Source organism: Sus scrofa, chromosome 8, assembly GCF_000003025.6.
Source record: "Sus scrofa isolate TJ Tabasco breed Duroc chromosome 8, Sscrofa11.1, whole genome shotgun sequence".
Classification (NCBI taxonomy): domain Eukaryota; kingdom Metazoa; phylum Chordata; class Mammalia; order Artiodactyla; family Suidae; genus Sus; species Sus scrofa.
Window position 1 is genome coordinate 90220583 of NC_010450.4, and position 25215 is coordinate 90245797.

The following is a 25215-nucleotide window of genomic DNA, read 5'->3' on the forward strand; positions in this document are numbered from 1 at the left end:
TATATTTCACATCTACTTTTCCTTAGGGTGCTCTTGAAAGTCATAACGGAAAGCATGGTATGTCAAAAAGGTTTGTTTTGATTCAAGGCTATGCATATCACATCCTAATTTCTAGAGACCAGTGAGAGTCTCAGAAGCTTTCACTTTTCTGCTTTTTATCTGACTCTTTAGGAATTGCTAGTTTTCATCTACGGTAGAATTGACTAAAATATATGGTTAGCGTTTCTTCTTTTTTCCCCTGTATATCAGTCCCATACTTCTTCCCTGACATTTGAACTCACTTGCTTTTTGTTTAGTTGAATTTTCAATTGATTTTCTATTTTGTTTAACTTTTTCTGTTTTTTGACCTTATCACTTTTTGCTCTATATTTTGTAGTTTCCTTCAGTTACATTTAGACTGTCAATTATCTTTTAAGTGTTTCTTTCTTTCTTTTTTTTTTTTTTCTTAAATTATTTGTGGTAGCTAAGAACACTTTTTGTGGGTTATTTCCTTTTTATAGCACCTAATTATATTTTCATGTAGATGCAAAAAACTTTTAAAATTATCTGAGTATACTTATATGAGTACTTACAAATTTCTCTTTTCTCCCCCCTTCAGTTACTTCAGTGTTTTAGGAGGATGCACATTCTATTTTAATACTGGTCTTTTTCTTTCTTCTTTTCCTTAGCAGAAATTAAATGCTCCTGGCAACATTCCCACATCTCACTCTCCACAGCATTCACAGCTTGCCACCAATATCTGCCTTGGGACCATGAGGACCAGTTGCATCATGGCTTTTATTTCTGTTTATCTGATAGCAGAAGACACTCAGACTTCTCTTATCATCTAGCACACCCTGATTGTAATCCACCTAAAACTCTAGGGATCACTCCTGTGATCACTTCTTCTGTGATTACATCTTTTATCTATTTCCATTTCCTTAAAACAAAGGAACCTTTCAGATTGACTTTAAAAACCTCATTGTCATCAACAAATCTCTTATATCATCAGGTGCTTTTAAGAACCCACCCTTCCCCTTCACCTCTTGCTCAACCTGAAATCTGAATCCTTTTTTTTTTTTTTTTTTTCTCTTTGCTTTTTAGCGCTACAGCTGTGGTACATGGAAGTTCCCAGGCTAGGGATCAAATCAGAGTTACAGCTGCAGGCCAATAGCATAGCCACAGAAATGCAGGATCTGAGCCGCATCTGTGACCTAGCTCAACTCGCAGCAACGCCAGATCCTTAATCCACTGAGTGAGGCCAGGGATTGAAGCTGCAACATCATCGTGGTTCCAGTCAGATTCATTTCCACTGTGCTACGTCAAGAATTCTGGAAATCTGAGTCTTAATGCCAGTCCTTCCCATGCTGCCCTCGCAGGTGCAGACCACATTGCAGTTGTGCTCTCTTACTTATTTTAACTTCTAAATTATTTCCCCATTCTTGCACAAAAACAACTAACTTTGACTTTCATGTCATAAGACTACCAACCCATTCTTTTGTAGCTGGTTACTTCCAAGTTTTAGTAACTTGGAATTTTTATTACCCAGCTCATTGTCACTCTCTCCACCACCAAACCTATCATTTTTCCTTGGTTACTTCAGTTTTCTAGTTATTAGAATCTAGTAGATTATTTCCCCAGAAACTTGATTTATTAGCTTCTTGACCTCCATCCAATTTATTACCCGATTGCATTGTAAATCGTCTTTACCAATAACTACAATTCCAGAAAAATCTCCTCTCACATATTCTACTTTCTAGTCCACCAACTCATTTTTCTAGTCTCTCCTTTGAGTCCTCTAACATGATCAATTCCTCTCAGTGTAACCTACAATGTTTAGTTTCTTCTAATTTTCCAGTTTATACTATCAAGTTATTTCCAGTTTAATTTCATACATAGTCTAACATCACTTTTTTATAATTTTTGCCAATGCCCTCCCTTCTGTGGTTTATCTCATTTGCTTGTCTAAATCATAACCTTGACGAAAGATTTTTTTAATCTCTCCTATTCTCTGCCAGTCCCTGCAGTGTTAAATGTGGTGTGGAATACTACAACCAGCTGATTATCTCACTTAAGATTAATATTTTTCAAAATTAAACCGGTTTATTTTATACCCAGTTTATTTCTCTTCAAATCTCCAATATCTCCTATTTCTTCCACTTAGTTGATAACTTCCTATTTTAAAAAAAAAAGAAAATCTCGAAATAATGTTATCAAGCTCCCATAACCACATTATGCCACCTGTATAGCACTTGTGCCCAGATACTATACTTTTTCTTCTGTTACCACAAAGGCAGTGTCTCTGTGCTTGATTTTGGCATCCACCTGCACACTGGATGGCATACACTTATACCCATACACACATTACTCATACACATTACTCAGGCCATTTTCCCTTTTGCATTATATAGTTTTCCTTTTCTGTTGTATTATTTCCATGACCTTGCAAGTATGCTGTTATTTTCTTATTTTCCCTATTAAACAAAAAGTAAAACCAAACCAAACCACACTTTTCTTGCTCTCTACTAATTGTCTAGCTAGCTTTACATTTCTTTATCTTTATAACTCTTTAAATGAGCATTCTACATTTACTAACTCCAATTCTTTTTTTTTCTTTGCTAGCTCTAGTTCTTAACAGTTTCATGAAAATTGATGCCTATCAAGCTTTTACATAACTACTCCCATTGAACTCCTTTAGCCAAAGCCTTCTCATCCTGCATGCATCCCTGTGCAGTGTGACATCATTGTTTCCAGTACCATTATATTTTCCATCCCCTTGAACCTTGAGTGCTTCCATAACAAGAACCTAAAGCAGCTACTGGTTTTGGGACTATGCAGTTGGGGAAAGGCTGGAAAGACAACAAATAGACAATTAGTGGAGATTGAAAGAACTGTGAAGAAACGTATGAACAAAATACAAACTCCATATTTTGAAATACGTAATTATTAGCTTTTCCTGATCTTACTGCATCTTGAAATTCAGTTCATCCTAAACTGTGACCCTATAGAAGCCAGACTATAGCTGTTCCTGCAGTGTTTACCTCCCTTAAGTGGAGCATCTTACTACTGGGCAGCTTCTCATCTCTGCCCAATTGTGCTTTCTTTTGAAGAAAGACTAGGTGGGATGATTTTTCTAATATTCATGTCTATTCAGTTCACTTTCAGAAGAGAAGCTGAGTTTCAGAAGAGTACATACAACTCATATTTGCTCAGCATTTTCTTTGGAAGAAAGATTATAGTTGTATAATGGGTTGTACACCAAAATGAAAAAAGGGGAATTGGGTGAAGGTATTGATGAGGGGAATAGAACATTTGAGCCACCTGAGACAGAATTAGAGAAAAGCAAATGAAGCTACGGAGTGATATCTGACATAATCATATCACATCACATTACCAGTTTTACACCTTTAAATTACAAGGAAATTTAATATATTAGAACATTTAAAATCAATGACTAACTTTGAAAGATGGCCAGAGATTTTTGAATAGATATGAAAAAGACAAGAATGTTAGATACTGTGACAGTAAACTCCATGGGGACAGACCCTGTTTTTTTTTCTTTTTTTTTTTTTTTTTTTTTTCATCTCTGTCTCCCCAACAGCCAAACTATTTGCACATAATAGGGACTCAATATATATTTGTTGAATATGGACAAATACATGTTAAAGTTGTCAATCTTTATGTAAAAATAGGCTGGGAAGCAGACAGTTTTGTATATGTTTAAGAAATATAGCTTGGCTGGAGTTAGGGTGGCGATAAAGGAAGTCAAGGGCTCAAGCTTCAAAGAGAGGAAGGCACTTGCTATCATATTAATATCTTCCCATTAAATAATCGATAGAGGATAAGCATAGCCTAAGAGCCTTAAAGAGATGATAGTTTTTTCAAAAAATGAGAGTGTCAGCTTTTAATAGAGAATGTGTATATTTAGGGAATTGACATACTTTTAAGCATATCTCAGATTACACCACGTCACATAGACAATTTTATTTTGAGACTAAGAATAAGGTTATATTGTCCTTATATAGATAACATGAAGGTTATTTTCTTTGAGGAACAATTTGCTTTAATTATTATGTAGTCTTAACTACATTCATGTAAATGGGAAATTTATTTTCTGTGATCTTTGCTAATCAGAATTCCAAACTATTTAGGGTGTATCTGAACAGGTGATTGGATTTCACTAACGTGTTTAACAACATGTAATAATATAGTGTCTTACTCTGGTTAGGAACAAATTATTTAGTAAACTTGGATGTTAACTTCAGAAATAGTCATTGTGTATTGATCAAAAGAAAGCTTCCTTTCTCATCATAGGATGCCGACACACTGAGAGGAAGGGAATTTTGGAAACTACGTGACACAGCTGCACAAGGCATTAACAGCAGCAGCAAGAGACTGGGGTGGCAGGTGCAACTGGCTAGAAATTGTGAAAGGCATGCTGTGCTATTTGCAGAAAAAGGTTCAATCCATAACCTTACCCATTGTGGAGACAAACTAGATTTGTTGCAAATTAATAGGCAAAGCCTAGAAATTGGATATAGTTCAGAAAAGGTTGGAGAAACAGTGAGTTCAGAAAATCAAAGCAAGGGACAGGAAGTTACCAGGAAGCCAAGCTGAGTTTCTGTAGGCATTGAGCAGAGAATTAAGTGTGTGTCTCTTGCTGTATTAAATCTCCTGTAAGAAAGTTTCAGCTGTCCAAAGACATTAAATCGATATCAAGAAAGATATGTTGTTTTTCTTAATATTTAACATCTAACTATAAACCTGGGTTGAGCATATAGTAAAAAGAGGTGCATTTAATCTCTGAAATATGCTAAATAGAATGTTATAGCTCTTGAGAAAGAAAGGAGGAGGGAGGGAGGAAGAGGAGGAAAATGTTTATTTCTTTAGGATCTTAGCCAGCATATTCGTTTCTGCTGATGGCAAGTAATAATGCTATTGCTTTGACTCTTAAATTCCCCAATTTTTATTCCCAAGTACAGCAATTATTTTTATGTAAATATGCGTTTGTTTATTAGCGTGAAAGGGGAAAAATGACTGCTATTTTTGAAACAACATCTAATGTTGAGAATGAAAATGAGAACTGAAGGGAACTTTAACTTGTTAATATTTTTAAGTATTTAAAATTAATACTCTTGTACAGGAATGATTTACAGATTTTTATTTTGAGATATGTCATTGTTTTATTTCCATGGTGATAACTTTTAAAATTTATTAGAAACTCTTTTGTGTACGGAATAGTTTAAGAAGCATATTGATTACCTTGCAGTTAAATATCTATAAAAGGACTTGAGTATTGAATCATCTGAAGTTAGCACTTAATAGGTGATGTATTATTGGATAGCTTTTAAGATATTCTGAATATTTATTTGTAGTATTTATCGGTCTTTTTTTCCCCTACTAGTTACTCTCTCCCTGTCCCCATGACTTCTTAGAGAATATAATGTATCTCGCCTTTTCAGAACCCATGCTCTGTTGGTCAAGCCGTATATGTGGAATTCTTGAGAATAAGCAAATGAGTTTCATTTACTTTGAAGACTATTTTGAAGGCAGTTAAACCAAGACTGTATCAGTAAAAGTTTAGAATCTATTCTTAAACTAGTATAACCTTAAGGGAAACCGGAGTCACTGGATTTGCATCCCTTTAGAAATGTAAAAATATCTTCATGTGTAAGCCATGGCAGTTGTCTTTCCTTATAACGTAAAGAGAGGCGTGACTAGTAAAAGCTTGAACTGGCCTCCCCATTTATTATTTTCTGTGGTTCTTATTGGTTTGTTGATCAGTTGCTATTTTAACATTCATTTTTAAGTGATAGTGCAGTTGTTTCCTCTTTCTTCAGTAGAGCAAGCCTAAGTTTAACTTCTGAGCTAAGAAAAAACTGAAAGAAACCCATATTATTCTTCAAAATGGAAAGCTTTGTTACTTCACCCACAAGCCCTCTGTTAGAGGAAGCACGTGGGGACTGTCCCTTCCCAAAGCCTTGACACACCAACCTGGATTGTAACTGATGGGCATCTCAAAGGAAATAAGGCAGCAGTAGGGGGCGGAGTGTGCTCAGGGTCTGGTCTAGTGGCAGCACTTCCATCTCAGCCTCTCGAAGGCTCTGTCCTTGGTGCTCTCTGCAGTTTCTGTGAAGGTACCCAAGGAACTGGAGCATTTCACCCAGCAGACTAAGGAGGATGACTCCAGGTAACTAGACTAGTAGCATGCTGGAGGATTCTTAAAGCGGAGTTCCCTGGCAGCTGCACAGGTCAAGGATCCCTCACTGTCACTGCTGTGGTGCAGGTTTGATCCTTGTCTGGGGAACTTCAGCATGTTAAGGGCATGGCCAAAAAAAAAAAAAAAAAAAAAAAAAAAGGATTCTGTAAAGCACAGCTCATACAGTGCTGCAGTGGCTTTTTATTACCAGCAGAGGAACAAAACAGACAGTGCAGCAAACATATTGAGTATAACTTAGACTTTGGGCAGAGAATTCTAGTTGACTATTCATTTCATGTCATTCAAAACCGTTTGAATTTGTTTGAATTTGTATCTGATATCCTCCTCTATCACTACCGCATGATCTAAGCTATATTTTACATGGTGAACACTACAGAATATTTTGTTTGAAATGAGCATGTTGAGTGAATTTCCCAGAGAATGTATCTGTGTTGATGATTGCTTAAAATTAGTCCTTTTTACTTACAGTTACCTGAGAATAACAGAGTACCAACAATAATCTTTTTAAAATTTGTCATCTGGGTTTATCATAGCAAACAACATTGACATAATGCTTAATACATGCTCTAATCACTGTTTACCTTAAACTGTCAAACGAGATTAGCTCCATTTCAACCTCACTTTCGAGTATATATCGTATTGTTTTGTGTTCAACATTTGTATTTAAATGTTGTATTTATTTTCTATACCCAGTCTCTAAGCTCTTCCACTTTCAGTCCTGAAATTCAAACTTGAGTTTGTCCTTGATTCTTCTTCTTTCACCTTCAGTTCACAGTCGCTATCCCTAAATTTGTCTGTCCCACTCTGCCTTTTTAGTAAGAGATAGCTCTAGAATAAATTCTTATCAAGGCCAATTTAAATTAATGCCGATTCTTCTAATTCCTTTTGTTGTGCTTTTGCTCCCAAAAGGATGGTTCTTGTCTCCTCACAAAAGGAATTCAGAAATGAGATGAAAAAGTAAAGTGAGAATTTATTTAGGTAAGAAATACACCTCTTAAAGAGAGGCAGGCAGAGAAGCAAGCAGCTGCCCTCTCTTTCTTTTGGTACTCTGGTTATTAAGGGCATCCAGTTGCAGAGGTGGAATATTCAGTGGGAAGGAGGGGCTTGGGGGCCCATATTCCTTAATTTTCCTTCCAGCTTCACCTTCTTGAAGGGAGGAGGGAGTCTCATTCTTAAAAATGCTTTGATCAAAAGTGTCATGGCAGGTGCATGATGGGTACTTCTTGTCTGCAAGGCTAATTTTATTGCAATGAGGACATAATGAGCAATAGGTTAAATTCAGAACCAGGAGATTCTCCCTCTTCCAGCTTGCTTTGTCTGCCTCCAGGGCACTTATCATCCCCACACAATGTGTGGTTTCCTGTTAGTCTAGAGGTTCCTGCTTTTCTTTGTCTGCCATGGATCCTGCTGTTTACAAGATGTGTGCTTTCCTGCCACTTGGCCCCACGCTTCACTTTCCTGCTCAGAGCTAGCTATCTGCCTGCTGTAACGCTTTTAGTTGTATAATCTTCAAATGCAGCTCTAACGCTTGCACTAGAGCAGTAGATTTAAAAAAAAAAAAATCATTTATTTAGTCAGTCTGTAATTCATGACATAATTATTGACCTTTTATTTTGTAGTTTTTGGAAATACAGTTCATTTCCAAAATTTCCCAGGGGGGTAGTGGTTGGTAATTCAACAAGCAAGTCACATACGATTAAGCTTGTTTACAACATAAAATTCTGTTGCTTCAAATTTGTTCAGCTCTTTCTCTCTTTGATTTCATGATGTCATGTTTGAAATCTCTCTGGCTACTTTCCACCACTGATTTCAACACACACGTAACTACTACCCCATGCCAAAAAAAATACATGCACCAGAAGTGGTGATCTGCTCTATTTCTCTGAGCATGCTTCTTGTTATCTGCCTTACTCTGGTTGTTGCTGTGCCTTACTGACCTCCCTTGCTTGACCAAACCGTCTTCACTTTTTAGATTCAGGTAGATACTCTCTTCTGGAAAGCTTTCCTTAACCATTTGAAAGCATTTATCCCATTAAGAATAAGACTAAAAATAGAATTTTTTTTCCCCATATTGAAATTATCATTAGGGCATGCTCTATCTGCCACAAGGTATGATAACTACAGTCCACTTTCCTGATTCATTCTGTATAATAGCTTTTTTAAGGTAAAGACCATTGTTATTATATATTATCCTTTTTTTCTGGCATGGCCCTGTATTTGGCATATGATAGGGATTGAATACATTTCTTCAATAATGTACGGAGAGAGAAAAAAAGTTGATAGCATATTCCTGCATTTTCAAAGTTGCTTTTTTTTTTTTTTGCCTTTTTTTAGGGTCACACCTGTGGCATATGGAAGCTCCCTGGCTAGGGATCAAATCAGAGCTACAGCTGCTGGCCTATGCCACAGCCACAGCAACGCCAAATCTGAGCTTCTTCTGTGACCTACACCACAACTCATGTCAAAGCTGGATCCTTAATCCACTGAGTGAGGCCAGGGATCAAACCCATATCCTCATGGTTACTAGTTGGGTTCATTATGGCTGAGCCATAACAGGAACTCCTCAAAGTTGCTTTTAATTGATGATTTGGGGATAATGTTACCTGGTAAAAGGATAAAGCCACATATGTGTATAAGTGTTTGTGTGTATACGTATATGTGTGTTAGGGCTGCATTGTTTTTATTTTTTCGGTTCTTGCTCACATGCGCCAAAGAATTGAAACAGCAAGTGCCTTGAAAATGCAAGCAAGCTCTTTAGGTGGGAGTGTTATAGCTAGAAAGTGTCACAGCTCGAAAGCATTATAGTTCTATAAGGTGCTTTAAGGGGCATCTCCAGGTTCACCAAAACGAAAGAAGTGCAGCTGTGTCAGTGTTGCCTTGGAAACCACAATAGAGTCCAATCGTGTCCAGTTGAGTCCACCAAAAGGGAAGTGTTGCAGCAGGTTTATTAAAGTGAAAGTGCACTCTCGGAGGAAGAGCCACCCTGAGAGTAGGTGATGCCAGAAAGATGTCACTGGAATCCGGGTACTTGTTTATGGAGCCGAAGAATGAACTTCACAAACACACAGGCAACAAGCAAGCAAGGTCTTTATTACAGGAAAGTAAACAGCTCCCAGGACAGCTGGGAGCAAGAGGAAGAGTCCCCTTTCTATTGTCCTATAGGGGTTTTCATCCCTTAAATATGGGGGTTACCAACGTGGGGTCTAGAAAGATGTTTTTTTTTTTTTCCCATTTTGTTTGCCGTCAGAAATTAATGTGTCTTGCACTCATCGTAGCATAGACTAGACTACCACTCTTTATATTTCTGTAGATAATCATGAGTTTTATATTATCATGACTTTTTTTCTTGGTATTCCATGAAAGTAAAGCTTATTTAAATCTCACATCCCCAATGTCAAATTTGAGCTTACTTATACTTAGAGATATGATTTGTGTTTGTTTTTCAGTTCTGCCACATTAGTTTGTATTTTATTTTTGATTTGCCCTGTCCTTTTAAAGCTGTGAACATTTTGTTAAACCTTTAGTTTACTTTGAAAAATTAGATTATGATGTGTTACTTTTTTCTCAAAACATTATTCTATTTCATTTCTTTTTGTCTCTTAATTGGTGTGGGATTAAACAAAACCCCTTTGGAGTCCCCCTGTGGTGCAGTAAGAATCTGATTCCAGCAGCTCAGGTTGCTGCAGAGGCATGGGTTTGATCCCCAGCCTGGCACAGTGGGTTAAAGGATACAGTGTTGCCATAGCTATGGTGCAGGTTGCAGCCATGGCTCAGATTCAGTCCTTGGCCCAGGAACTTCCATGTGCTATGGGTGCAGCTATAAAAAAAAAAAAAAGCAAAAAAACCTTTGTTTCCCATATTTAAATGAAGTGCATATCTTTAGAAGTAGGTGGTAATATCCTCATCTTTAGGCTTCAAGGAATCCGTCCTCTGATTTTTCATTTTTTTTTTTTGTCTTTTGTCTTTTTAGAGCTGCACCCATGGCATGTGGAGGTTCCCAGGCTAGGAGGTCCAATAAGAGCTACAGCCACAGGCCTATGCCACAACCACAGCAACGCCAGATCCAAGCTGCATTTGCGACCTACACCACAGCTCACAGCAACGCCAGATCCTTAACCCACTGAGCGAAGCCAGGGATCGAACCCACAACCTCATGGTTCCCAGTTGAATTTGTTTCCACTGCACCAAGATGGGACCTCCCCCCCCTCCAATTTTTAGGGTTTCTTTTTTAGCATATATTGTAATGATTTCATATTTGTGTATATTGCAAAATGATCACAATAAGTCCAGTTAATATGTCACCATACATAGGTACACATTTTTTTCTTATAGTGAGTACTTTGAAAATTCATTCTCCTAGTTACTTTCAAATATGCAATATAGTATTACTAGGTATAATCACTATGGTATACATTACATTCCCATGATACATTCATTTTATAATTGAAAGTTGGTACCTTTTGACACCCTTCACCCATTCCTCCCCATTCCTCCAGGCAACCACCAGCTGTTCTCTATATTCATGAGCTCATTTTTTTTGTTTGTTGTTCATTTATTAGATTTCACATATAAATGAAATCACATACTGTTTATTGCCCTCCTCTGTTTCAGATGTACAAAGTACGTCCTTGCTGTGGAGCTTCTTTCTTCTCTCTGACTTCGGAGAATTCTCTGCCTCCCACCCTACCCTCCAGATTTATGGCTCCACAGGATTTGCCTTTCAAGGTAGCATCCTCAACCTTACTTAGGTTTGCGGTAAAATACTTTCTGAAATCCTTTTCCTGTGGGCTCAACTTCTATCCAATATCAGAATCCTTTTATTTTTCCAATTCTCACTGTTCCTGTCTTGTTTATCTTATTTCTCTGTTTATGTGAATATCCTTCAGTGGTAGGCATTACATTCTGTAAGGATTTACATGCTGTGTATTTCAGAACTTTTTAGAAGCTTAGATTGTCACTATTGTGCTTTATTTTCCCACAAAACATGCCGTTTTTCCCTTATTATTCCTGCTTAGGCACCACTTGCGGCTTGTCAGGAATCTACCAGGTCTTTACTCAGAATTTGATTTTTGTTTTTTTTTATGTTTTATTCTGTTTTGTTTTTGGTTTCTCAGACTATAGAGTACATCAGTGATTTCCTTTTACTGCTGGCATTGGATTGGTTAAGACTGTGTATTTTATAATGCCAAGTGTTATGCTTACCACCACCTGTGGTATCAAAGGAACTCAGGGATGATATATCTGATTAGGACCAAAAACTTAATTTTATGCTTTAAAATTGCCACATAGATAGCATGTGGCACATAGATCCTGAGCTTAAGACCAAAACGGATGTAATATGCACTTGATAAAAATCTGTTTGTTCCCTAAATAAAAAATAATGCTACACACACATGACTAATATCATCAGTAGATACAAACTATTTTACCTCTAGTAATACAACAAACAAACAAACAAAAACCTGCCTTGTATTTGTTAAAATGTGTAAGTTGCAAAGAAATAAGTAGTGCTGCATTTTAGGGTAAAGGATTGTTTTTCAAAATGTGTTTTGTGAAATATCAGTTCAGTGGATACCAGTAGAAATTTAGAGTTTCCCTCAAATTCTGGGGCAAGACAAGGTATCTTTTATCACTGATTTTATTCAGTGTTTCATGCTGGAGTTACAAAGCAGTGCTGGAAGAAGAATTCAGAACTGTAAAGAATGGAAAGAAACTTGTTATTTTCAGAGGACATTAATACATATACAGAAAATTCAAGAAAATTTATAGATGCTGTGAAATAATAAATGAATTTAGCAAGTTTGTTGGCCCCAAAACTAATATGCATATATTGATAGTTTTCCTTTATATGGGTTATAAAAATTAGGCATGTAGTAATAGTAATGTGAATATTACATTTTTAAGAGTAACGGAAAACTTTAATGTAACTAAGACTCTATTTAAGAAAAAATGGTAGTAGATCCATAGGGAAATCCATTACTTTTCATGAAGGAAAAAAAATAATCTAACTTTATGAAGGTATATACCATATATAAGGAGAAAATTAAATATGAAAATGCCATTTTTATGTCAATATATTAAGTATAATGCAATTCTAGCTTTATAAAAATGAGTTTTTATGTTAATTGTCAAGTTACTCTTGAATTGGCAAAAGATCAATAATACCTAAGATACCTTGAAAACAAATTAAGAAAGATAAGCCTGTTTTTACCAGATATTAAGTTTTAAATAGCTGTAGAGCATACTTGTGATACTTACTCAAGTTGATCACAGTGTTGAAATTTGCAGCCCTGTAATCCTGGTTAACAGTCTTGGTTAAAGAAATTCCCCCATCATTTTGTGTTTTAGGAAACGGCTTAATGCAAGGAGGCAGACTCTCCCATATGACTTAGATCAAACTCATGGATATCCCCCTTGTATACCCATGACTGGCAAAATACAGAACCTCCAGATTCCTGTTCTTAGCTATATAAATATTAGCTGAACAGCTGGAACAAAATATTTGGTAACCAGACTTTGGTTAAGTTGCTCTAATTCCCCCAAGCTTCAGAACTTTTAATCCACACTCAGCCAGAAGCAGTAGAAAACCTCTCTTAACCTTCTGATAATAGGCTGACTCAGGGTAAAATATTTTCTGATCCACTGATTACACTATTTCATCATCTCCTGGTTCTTTCTTTCTATCTTTTTTTTTTCCAGGACTGTACCCATGGCATAGGGAAGTTTCCAGATTAGGGGTTGAATCAGAGCTGTAGCTGCCTGCCTACACCACAGCCACACCAACTCCAGATCCTTAATCTACTGAGCAAGGCCAGGGATCGAAGCCACATCCTTATGGATACTAGTTGTGTTCATTACCACTGAGCCACCATGGGAATGCCTCCTTGTTTTTTCTAGTCTTGTTCATTTCTCTATATAAAAGAAAAATCGCCTCCTGCCTTGTTTGAGATGCTCACAAATCTCACAATTGTAGTAGTTTCTTCCCTCCCTTTGCAATAATTCTTTCAAATAGAATCTCTCCTTACCTAGCTCTGGAACTATTCATTATTTTATGTTGGCCAGTGGAACAAAATGGCCAACTCATAGACCCAAGCATTTATGGATGTTTTTTATTTTAAGGAAGAAGAAATTGTAAGTCAATGAAGAAAATGTTAGCTAGTTAATAAATTAACTAGCGTTATGGAAAATGTAAAATAGAAACCAAGCTAATTTCATACACAGATATATTTTCAAATGTGTTAGAAGATCTGAACATGAAATCAAAAATTGTTAAGTCCTAAGAAGAAAATACTGTATATATTTATGAACCCAGTTAAAAATAACTTTCTTTAGACAGGTTCTAAAAAGTGTAAAATCATATGAGTAAAGGTATAAATTTGACTTCATTCAATATATATGTTTGGGGATATTAAAAAATAAAGGTCCATCTGGGATAAAACTTCTACAGAGTATAGAGAAGAGATTGTATACTTGGAATATATAAAGAAATTCTACCTTTTTCATTCTTTTCCAGAATTTCCTAAACATTTCAGTCCAAAAGGCATTCAGTGGAGCCCTGCTCGCACAGGACATTGTTGGAACTGAGCAGTACATGCAGTTTCTGTGGGGGGTGGGGGAGGGTGGCAGAGGGGAGGGGCTGACCTAAAGTGGGAAAGGTCTAGCAGAAGTCAGTTTGAGCAAGTTGAGGTAAGACTCCCAGGAAGGAAAAATCCAAAATATGTGAAGATGACCATTAGAAAGAAAAGCAATTTCCAATGGAATAGGAGGAAAGATATATAGAACCATGTAATAATTGAATAATCTTACATAAATACAACTTCAAGCAGTTTACAATAGTCTCCATTTATAACCCACTCTCAGGTCTGTGAGGAGGTTGTGTCTACACTGGGCACTGCTGGGATTGGCTGAGCTTTAGGCTGTTGGTTGTGTTCATGTCTGCTGTAGTTGACTCTTGGCTATTTAGGACAATTTGTATCAATCTGAATGGAATGGCTGAAGTTCAAAGCAGAACAATGTAAAATACTTAAAACCCCTGTCTACACAGGTTTGCTAAATCACATTGCCAAAAGCAAGTGACATACCTGAGCCCAAAATAATGCCTTAGGGAATATTACTGTTTGTAGACCACAAGGAGACACTACAAAGTTACACATACATCCAAAGGTATAGATTTATTCAGCAGAGTCACAGGAAATAATAGGATCAAAATATAATTTATCACAATTCATTACGAACTAGTTTGACTCATTAGGTAAGGACAGGAAGTTCAGAGTATGTCCCCTTTATTAGGAGATATAAGGCAGAGCTTCCATGCCTGCCCGATTGCGTCTCTCACAAGCATCTGTTTCTTGTCTATCACTTTGTGGGGGGCAGAATTCCTTCTGCATGGAGACATGCAGAACCTGAACCTCAGTGAGTCCAGAAATAGGAATTGGATGAGGTACAGACAGGATTAAGACAGTGGAATAGAAGGACTGGAGGTCAGCTTCTCTCCTAAAAACAACAAAATTACAGCCAAATGCTGAGCAATCACTAACCAAATGGGCCAGAAACTTTCAAAAAAGATATCCTACTCCAGAGGACAAAGAGGAGGCCACATCAAGAGGTAGGAGGGGTGATTATGCGGTATAAGCAACCCCACACCTCCTGGGTGGGAAGCCCCACAGACTGGAAAGTAACTGTATCACTAGAGATTAAGCTACAGGAGTGAGAGTTCTGAGCCCCATGTCAAGTCCCCATGCCTGGGGATCTGGCATTGGGAGAAAGAGCCCCCAGGGGATCTGGCATTGACGGCTGGTAAGGCTTGTGCACAGGAACTCCATGGTACTGACTGGGGGAAACTGAGGCCCCATTTTTGGAACCACACGCAGACTTTCACATGCACTGGGTCCCAGAGCAAAAGCAGGGTCTCCAGGGCAAAGCAGGGTCTCCATGGGAATCTGGGTCGGACCTGGCTGCAGTTCTTGGAGGACCTCCTGGGAAAGCAGGGATGAATGTGGCTTGTTGTAGGGGGGGAGGGCATTGAGTGAGTGGTTCCTTTCCAATGTTAGGGAAGTTTTCGGCTATTATGTCTATTTTTTCCGTTGCTTTCTCTCTCTCTTCTCATTCTGGCACCCCTACAATACAGATGTTGGTATGTTTAATGTCCCAGAATGTTGGAAGCAAAGCTCTAGGGAATATTTAGCAGCTGCCTTTCTCTGGAGGTGGCCATTTTGGGAAAATCTGGCCCCACCCATCATCACTGAGAAGCTCCAGGCCAAACAACAATCCAGGTGGGATCACAGCCCTACCCATCAGTAAACAGGCTGCCTAAAGACCCCCCCCCCCAGGCACACAGTCAACTCTAATCTCACCCAGAGACAAAGCCCCACCCACCAGAGGGATAGGAATCAGCTCCACCTACCAGTGGGCAGGCATCATTCCTCCCATCAGGAAGCCTACAGCAAGCCCCCAAGCCAACTTCAGCCACAAGGGGGGAATATACCAGAAGTAAGAGAGGCTACAATTTTATTTCCTGTAAAAAGGTCACCACACCAAAAACCTATAAAAATGAAAAGACAGAGAACTATAACTCAAATAAGGGAGAAAGGAAAAAACCCAGAAAAATAGCCAAGTGATCAGGAGATTCTCAGCCTCCAGGAAAAAGACTTTAGACTGTTGATGCTGAAGATGATGCAAGACATTGGAAATAAACTGGAGACAAAGAGGGATAATTTACAGGAAACGCTGAGCAAAGAAACACAAGATATAAAACTTAAGCAAGAAGAGATTCAAAATACAATAATTGAAATGAAAAAAAAAAATTAGAAGCAGCCAACAGCAGAATACAGGAAGCAGAAGAATGAATAAGCGAGGTGGAGGACAGATTAGTGGAAATCACGGATGTGGAAACAGAAAATAGAAAAAAGATTGAAAACAAATGAAGAGGGTCTCAGAGAACTCTGGGACAACGTTAAACGTACCAACATCTGTATTGTAGGGGTGCCAGAATGAGAAGAGAGAGAGAAAGCAACAGAAAAAATAGACATAATAGCCGAAAACTTCCCTAACATGGGAGAGGAACCACTCACTCAAGTCCAGGAAGCACAACGAGTACCATATAAAATAAAACCAAGGAGGAATACACCAAGACACATATTAATCAAACTAACCAAAATTAAAGACAGAGAAAATCTTGAAAGCAGCTAGGGAAAAGAAACAAGTAACATACAAGGGAACCCCAACAAGGTTATCAGCAGATTTTTCAGCAGAAACTCTGCATGCCAGAAGGGAGTGCCATGATATACTTAATGTGATGAATGGAAAAAACCTCCAACCAAGATCGCTTTACCCAGCCAGGCTTTCATTCAGATTTGAAGGAGAAATCAAAAGCTTCACAGATAAGCAAAAGCTGAGAGAATTCAGCAACACTAAACCAGCTTTACAACAAACACTAAAGGAACTTCTCTAGGCAGAAAGGAAAAGGCTGCAACTAGAAACACAAATACCACAAATGACAAGGCTCACCAATAAAGGTATATATACAGTAAAGATATGAAATCATCCACCCACAATTATGCCACCAAAATCAGAAATCGTGAGGAGAGGAGGGTACAAATGCAGGACCCTGGAGATGCACTTGCAATTAAGAGACCCACAACTTAAAACAATGTCATATATATATGTATATGTAGACTCTTATATAAAACTTCAGAGTAACTGCAAACCAAAAATCTACAACTGATACACAAACAAATAAGAAAAATCAACTAAAATACAACACTAAAGATAGTCATCAAACCACAAGAGGAGAGAACAAGAGAAGAAGGGAAGAAAAAAGAGCAAGAAAAACAAACCCAAAGCAACTAATAATATGGCAATAAGAACATACACATCAATAATTACCTTACATGTTAATGGATTAAATGCCCCCACCAAACGACATAGACTGGCTGAATGGATAAAAAAACAAGACCCATATATATGCTATCTTCAAAAGACCCATCTCACTTCTAGGGACACATACAAATTGAAAGTGAGAGGATGGAAGAAAATATTCCATGCAAACGGGAATCAAAGCTGGAGTAGCAAAACTCATATCAGACAAAATAGACTTTAAAATGAAGAATATTTTAAGGGACAAGGAAGGTCACTACCTGTTGTGAGATATGCTTCTACAATATTTTCTTAGCTTCTTTGCTGAAAGCTCCATTTTGTCCTGCTTTACTTTACCCCATCTTCCTGCCTGGAAAACAGTCTCAATGCTGGTAAATGACTTAAGCTTAAGAACAAAGACCTAAAGGCATAAGTTATCCATAGGGTCAGCTGAATGAGGACCTAATGCATTGGTCTAGGCACGCCAGACCTGTGCAGATTGGCACACCATTTGCACAGCATGATACATCCTCTTAAGAATAAAAGAAAGAGGAGCCTCATGACCCCAAGGGGTTTATGAGGGGTTGTTAGCAGGATATGCATTAGCAAGGAGAACCTAGGTGCAAACATAGGCACACCATCTACAGAGGCACAGTGGTGATTCTCTAGATGCTATGCATAGATAGCTGATGCCAAGTTTCCTCAAATGCTAATGATTGCTAAATGCCTAAAGGTCAGAATAAAAGCTTAATCAGCAACCTGCTATGTGACTTTTAAAATAACTTTAAAAATCCTATATCCTGCACCTACAACCACCTTCTGGCTTGACGTAATCCTAGAGAACACAATAAAAGCAGTGTGGTTTCTTGAGGCAGTGCTCTTGGTCCCTGAGACCTTGACTCCCCCGGTTCCCACCTTTACTGAAGATAAATGTCTCTGTGTTTTGTTTCATGTTAACTTTTTTGCTTAAGTTTCACAGCACCCGTTCTTCAGCCCCATCCTGCTGAGCTGGTCTTGGCAACTAACTAATGATCAAAGAATCAATCCAAGAAGATATAATAATTTAAAATATCTACAGACCCAACATAGCCTCATCACAATGTGTAAGGAAACTGCTAACAACATTAAGAGGAAAAATTGACAATAACATAATAATAGCAGGGGACTTTAACACCCCACTTACAGCAATGGAAAGATCATCCAGACAGAAAATCAATAAGGAAACACAGGCCCTGAATGAAGCATTAGACCAGATGGATTTAATAGATATTTATAGCATATTCAATCCAAAAGCAACACGATATGCATTCTTCTCAAGTGCACATGGAACATTCTCTAAGATTGATCACATCCTGGGCTACAAATCAAGCCTCGGTAACTTTAAGAAATTTGAAATCACATCAAGCATCATTTCTGACCACAACACTATATGACTGGAAATCAACAACAAGGAAAAAAAACTGCGAAAAACACAAAAACGTGGAGACTAAACAACATGTTACTAAACGACCAATGGATCGCTGAAGAAATCAAAGAGGAAACTAAAAAATACGTAGAAGCAAATGACAACAAAGATACGACACTCCAAAACCTATGGGATGCAGCAAACACCATTCTAAGAGGGAAATTTATAGTAATAGAAGCCCACCTCAGGAAACAAGAAAAGCTCAAATAAACAATCTAACATTACATCTAAAGCAGCTCGAGACAGAAGAACAGACAAGACCTGAAGTTAGTAGAAGGAAAGAAATCATAAAGATCAGAGCAGCCATCAATGAACTAGAAACAAAGAAAACCATAGAAAAGATCAATGAAATGAAAAGCTGGTTCTTTGAAAAGATCAACAAAATTGATAAACCCTTAGCCAGACTTATCAAGCAAAAAACAGAGAGGACTCAAAACAATAAAATTAGAAATGAAAAAGGAGAGGTAACAATGGCACCATAGAAATACTGAGGATCACAACAGACTGCTATATGCAGCTATACACCAATAAAATGGAAAACCTAGAAGAAATGGAGAAATTATTAGAAAAGTACAATCTTCCAAGACTAAACCAAGATGAAATAGAAAAGATGAATGATCGAATCACAAGAACTAAAATTGAAATTGTGATTAAAAAACTTCCAACAAACAAAAGTCCAGGACCAGATGGCTTCACAGGCAAATCCTAGCAAACATTTAGAGAAGAGCTAACATCCTTCTGAAACTATTCCAAAAAATTGCAGATACTCCCAAACTCATTCTATGAGGCCACCATCACCCTGATACCAAAACCAAAGATACCACAAAAAAAGAAAACTACAGGCCAATTTCACTGATGAACATCGATGCAAACATCCTCAGCAAAATACTAGCAAACCACATCCAACAATACATGAAAAGGATTGTACATCATGATCAAGTGGGAATTATCCCAGGGATGCAAGGATTCTTCAATATCCACAAGTCCATCAGTGTGATACACCACATTAACAGACTGAAGAATAAAAACCATATGATCCTCTCAATAGACACAGAAAAAGCCTTTGACAAAATCCAACACCCATTTCTGATAAAAACCCTTCAGAAAGTGGGCACAGAGGGAACCTACCTCAACATGATAAAGGCCATAGATGACAAACCCACAGATAACATCATTCTCAATGGTGAAAAGCTGAAAGAATTCCTGCTGAGATCAGGAACAAGACAAGGATGTCCTCTCTTGCCACTACTCTTCAACATAGTTCTGAAAGACCTAGCCACAGCGATCAGAGAAGGAAAAGAAATAAAAGGAATCCAAATTGGAAAACAAGAAGTTAAACTATCCCTGTTTGCAGATGACATGATACTATACCTAGAGAATCCTAAAGACTCTACCAGAAAACCGTTAGAGCTCATCAATGAATTTGGCAAAGTTGTAGGATACAAAATCAATACACAGAAATCAACTGCATTTCTATATACTAACAATGAAAGATCAGAAAGAGAAATTAGGGAAGCAATCCCATTTACCATGGCATCCAAAAGAATAAAATACCTAGGAGTAAACCTACCTAAAGAGGCAAAAGACCTGTACTCTGAAAACTATAGGACACTGATGAAAGAAATCAAAGATGACACAAATATATGGAAAGACATATCATGCTCTTGGATTAGAAGAGTTAATATTATCAAAATGACTATACTACCCAAGGCAATCTACAGATTCAATGCAATCCCTATCAAATTACCAAGGACATTTTTTCACGGAACTCAAACAAAATAGTTTGAAGTCTGTTTGGAAGCACAAAAGACCCAGAATAGCCAAAGACATCCTGAGGAAGAAAAATGGAGCTGGAGGCATCAGGCCCCCTGACTTCAGACTATACTACAAAGCCAACAGTCATCAAAACCATATGGTACTGGCACAAAGATAGAAATATAGAATCAGTGGAGCAGGATAGAAAGCCGAGAATTAAACCCATGCCCCTAGAGGCAACTAATCTATGACAAAGGAAGCAAGAATATACAATGGAGAAAAGACAGCCTGTTCAATAAGTGGTGCTGGGAAAACTGGACAACCACATGTAAAAGAATGAAATTGGAACACTCCCTAATACCACACACAAAAATAAACTCAAAATGGATTGAAGACCTAGATATAAGACCAGATACTATAAAACTCTTAGAGGAAAACATAGGCCAAACACTCTCTGACATCTGACATAAACGACAGCAACATCTCCTCAGATCCACCTCTTAGACTAATGATGGTAAAAACAAAAATAAACAAACGGGACTTAAAAGTTTCTGCACAGCAAAGGAAACCCTAAACAAAACGAAAAGAAAACCCACAGAATGGGAGAAAATCTTAGCAAATGCATCGACTGACAAGGGATTAATCTCCAAAATATATAAACACCTTCTGCTGCTCAATACCAAAAAAACAAATAGCCCCATCAAAAAATAGACAGATCTAAACAGGCAGTTCTCCAAAGAAGACATACATATGGCCAAAATACACATGAAAAGATGTTCAGCATCACTCATCATTAGAGAAATGCAAATCAAAACCACTGTAATGGCCATTCTCAAAACATCTATAAACAATAATTGCTGGAGAGGGTGTGGAGAAAAAAAACCCTATTACACTGTCGATGGGATTGTAAATTGGTGCATCCACTGTGGAAAACAGTATGGAGATGCCTCAGAAAACTAAAAATGGAATTACCATTTGATCCAGCAATCCCACTCCTGGGCATCTATCCAGAGTAAACCATGACTCACAAAGACACATGTACTCCAATGTTCATAGCAGCACTATTTTCAATAGCCAAGATATGGAAACAACCAAAATGCCCATCAACATAGGAGTGGACCAGGAAGATGAGGTACATATATATGCACAATGGAATATTACTCAGCCATTAAAAGGAAAGAAATACTGGCATTTTTAGCAACATGGATGGACCTAGAAATTATCATGCTAAGTGAAGTCAGCCATACAATGAGACACCAACATCAAATGCTGTCACTCACATGTGGAATCTGAAAAAAGGACACAATGAACTACTTTGACTCACAGACTTTGAAAAAACTAATGTTTTCCAAAGGAGACAGTTTGGGGGTGGGGGGTGACTGGGGGTATGGGATGGAAATTCTATAAAATTGGATTGTGATGATCATTGTACAACTATAAATGTAATAAATTCATCAAGTAATATAAAAAAGATATAAAATTGTCTGTATTCAGTAGAAGTAGTGAGGTGGTATTGAGGAAATAGTGATGGTTTTAAATACATGCTAAGAGGAATGAAGTTGTTGGCACAAAAATGATTCCCAAGCCATTTTGAGGACCTAGCATAGATTTTAGACCATGTACTTTGTAGTGCCATAATTTAACAAGTTTAAGGCCATGGCTATAAGAGTGGTTGCTAAAAGAACAGTAGAGGTTTTGATGAGTGGACCTGAGAACAAAAGACTAAAATTAGAGTGTTGGTAGCAGTATATACATGGTAAAATTATTGTCTGATGATAGTACTTTAATGGGTAAATAGATTATGAGCCAAATATCAACATTGTTAATAATGTCAAATGATAATACTAGTGAATAGAGAGCTTCAAAATAATTGATGATTCTTATGAATTTTCTTTTTGAATAGGAGGAGAATGGTTGAATTATTCAGTCTACTAGTTAGTTTTGAGCAGACCATGGGAAATAATGGTTTCGAGCTCAGAGGACACTTTCCACCTCCACCTATACCTGTGTGTTCCTGATTATGTGACATTTGTGGTGAGTGAAACTACAGAGGACTCAAAAAAATTGATTCTTGGGAGAATTACAGACCTCAAATAAGGAAGCTGCCATATTCAGCCTTTACTAAAAGCAGTTCCATAAGTGGTTTGCAATTTCCCATCTAGTAAAATCTAAGGTTCTTGGTCTGAGATTTAACTGTATTCAAAAGGTGATATATCCCTAATTCGCATGTCAAGTCTTGTATTGCTCGAAGTAACATGAAAACTGTGCTGTAGGGCCTTGGAAGTGGAAATCTTACTTTGATTATCTCTGTGTGTGCTCCAAGATTTCCCAGTACTTTTCATGTTATGTACTTATTGAATTAATCAATTAATGCATGACTGTTTAATAACATAAGTTAGCAAAATCTTAAGGGAATTATTCCAGAAAAGATACGTTTTACTGAACTTCTTAAAGAGATATATTTGAAAATTGTTTGAAACACATGCATCTTAAAGTGGGAGAATAGGCTTTGAGAAGAAACCCTTGGTTTCTGTTGTTTTATTTTCTACTTGAAATTGTATAAGATACAGGTTCTAGGCAGTGCAACTCTGACAATTATATCTCAAATTAATTACTATTTAAAATGTACATTCTTAATATTTCTTACTAAATATTTATAGAGGAAGAAAAATAATTTATTTTACCATTCTAAATCTCTCTGGGGCCCCTGTAACAAAAGATAGGTTATTAGCAAGAGAAACACAGAAGGTCATGAACATCTATACATCCTGTATAAATGGAGGCACCCAGAGAAAAATGAGTAATTCAAATTGATGGCTTAGAAGTCTGGTTTATCTATCATATTAAACAGAAAACAGTGTATCTCTAGTAAATGACATGACAGAGGAAAACAGTTTTAGGCTTCCAAGGGCAGCAAACTGTGGGAAAACAAACATTGAGGGGTTGGAGCTAGAGCAAACTAATGGTAGACATAAGCTGGTTAGTAAAGTTGTGAAGATTCTTCTGTTGCCTTCTCCAGACTGATAAGGTCCCAGGTTTTTTCCAGTGATTAACTTTTGTTTTTGACTGGTAGAGGAGGAGAGATACTTTTGTAAATTTATGCCCTGCTTTAAGGCAAATAGCGGGAGAGCAGAAAGTTTTTACCTGCTTCCCAGTTCCTTCAATTCAAAATAATCTTTATGCCAATGATCTTTATGGCATATTTTCATGTGGCATATTCTGCTACCTTTCATGATGAAAAATATTTCAAGGAAAAGGTAGAAAATAAAACACTTAAAATATTATGTTGTTTTAAATATCCAGGGTGCCTTACCTAAGATTTAAAAACACTCCACTGTAATGTATTATTATTTTTCTTATTTAAAAACTAACTATAATTTTAATGTACTAATTAGAAAAGTATTAAAAAAGTATAAACATATATGATTATGTTTGTTAATGTAAAAAGAAATATTAATGAGTTCAAACATTATGAGCTAAAAGCAATATCTAATTGATTTTTTTTAAATTCATGATTATTAATACCTACAAATTCATCCAAAATATTATACATTTACTTTTATGCATCATTTTTAATAAAACAAAGGCTATTTAATTTTTTAAATTGAACATTTATAAAGTAGAATTTGATGTTTCATGTGATATAATCTCAGTACAAAGCAATTGCATGGTTTATACATATATTTGAATCCTAATTTTTTATTTCTAATGTTGTTGGCTGGTTTACAGTTTTGTGGTATCTTTTCTCTTGTTACTATGTTTGATATCTTTAAAACTTCAAAGATGATATTTTGTCGATATTTGTAGAGCATCTCAAATTGGAGTGTGATATTTAATGATGGATTTAGACTGATTCTTGACATATTTATAACTCCAATCAGCTTAAATTTTATCTGCTTTTCTGGAATAAAGCCATTTAGCTACAAAAGATTCAAACAGCTTGAAGATTATCAAACAGTATGTGTTCTTTTAATATTACAGCTTAAAGTGTTCCTATTTTGGGGCAAAAATCCTTGAGATGCACCAAACCATCACAAAAATACATAAAGTGCCACAAAAGACCTTATGATATATTTATTTCATTTGTATTCTTTATATTTTATTATACCCCTTAGCTTAATAAGGTTAATTTAGGAGGAAAGAGATAAAAAATTGTTTTGAATCATAGTATTAAGTTTTATGATTAATGAACATTCTTTAAAATTGATGTGTTACTTCCAAACTTTTCATATTGAATAAGGTATTCAAAGAATAGAAGAGATCCATGCATTTGAGGGAACTTTTTCCATGCAAATCATTTGTGAAAAGAACCTGTATTAACATAGTCTTAAAAAGAAGTTGTAATAAAAATTAAGAAAATAATGTTCTTTTTTAAACATATTGAAAGTCTTAGCATCTTCTGCAAATATGTATGAAGGAGAGGGAGAATGAAGATCAAAAGGGAGATTGTGCCTTCATTGGTTTTGTCTATGGAACTTGAGTCACATTATTTAAAGTCTTCATTTGAGAGAGTGGATATCAGAAAAAGAATAGCATGAAGATAAAGTCATTCTGGAAATTCAAAATTGGGAAAATAAGATATTTGTAAAATTGAAATGTAAAAAATTAAGCATCTTTCATTCCATACATTTTTTATGGCTCCTTTTAAAAAGAATTTTCAAGTTCATCAGTAATGCTCTGGTGACATACAAGGCTTATCAGTTCTGCCACATGTCCATTGAAGGCAGGTTAGGGGGTGCTGTTCCACTCCACCCTCAGTGTGGAAAAGAGAGTGTGGTAGAACACATGCTATTTTCTTCAGATGTCAACCTAGAAATGAGTCAAGACTCTATAGCCTTCAGTTCATTGTCCAAAATGAGTTACATGGACAGATTTAATTTCAAACTCAGTGAAAGTACAATGGCGTGGCAGGACCAGTGTGAAAAAACATACAAAAAATGTT

The 25215-nt window shown here is 36.8% G+C and overlaps 1 long non-coding RNA gene across 1 annotated transcript in view; it reads left to right on the forward strand.

Annotated features, from left to right (window-relative positions):
- Positions 1-25215, forward strand: part of LOC106504725 — a 57629-nt gene that overhangs the window by 12140 nt on the left and 20274 nt on the right. The window contains exons 2-3 of the long non-coding RNA XR_002346784.1: positions 10811-10924; positions 22177-22307. This is a non-coding gene — a long non-coding RNA (uncharacterized LOC106504725). The remainder of the gene's footprint in view (positions 1-10810; positions 10925-22176; positions 22308-25215) is intronic.